A 277-nucleotide genomic window follows, 5' to 3' on the forward strand; every position below is an offset into this window, starting at 1 on the left:
CCAGGTATTTGCTGAATATTTTTATTTTATTTTAAACATTGCAGTTGGTGGATGATGCCTGTAAAAGCCCTTGTCCATGAGCAGAACTCAACACATAATAGTTTAAAACAAAGAAATACTAAAATTATATATTGTGACAAGTATAAGTAGTCATATAAATAATTATAGAGGTATCAATAAATTGAATTAAAAATCATTTTTATATATTTTCCAACTCCATTGAAATTTGTCTCTCGTTTTTGTCAACACCGTCAGACATGAAAAGAATGTAAAAAAA

Source organism: Poecilia formosa, unplaced genomic scaffold (genome assembly GCF_000485575.1).
Source record: "Poecilia formosa unplaced genomic scaffold, Poecilia_formosa-5.1.2 Scaffold1198, whole genome shotgun sequence".
Taxonomy (NCBI): domain Eukaryota; kingdom Metazoa; phylum Chordata; class Actinopteri; order Cyprinodontiformes; family Poeciliidae; genus Poecilia; species Poecilia formosa.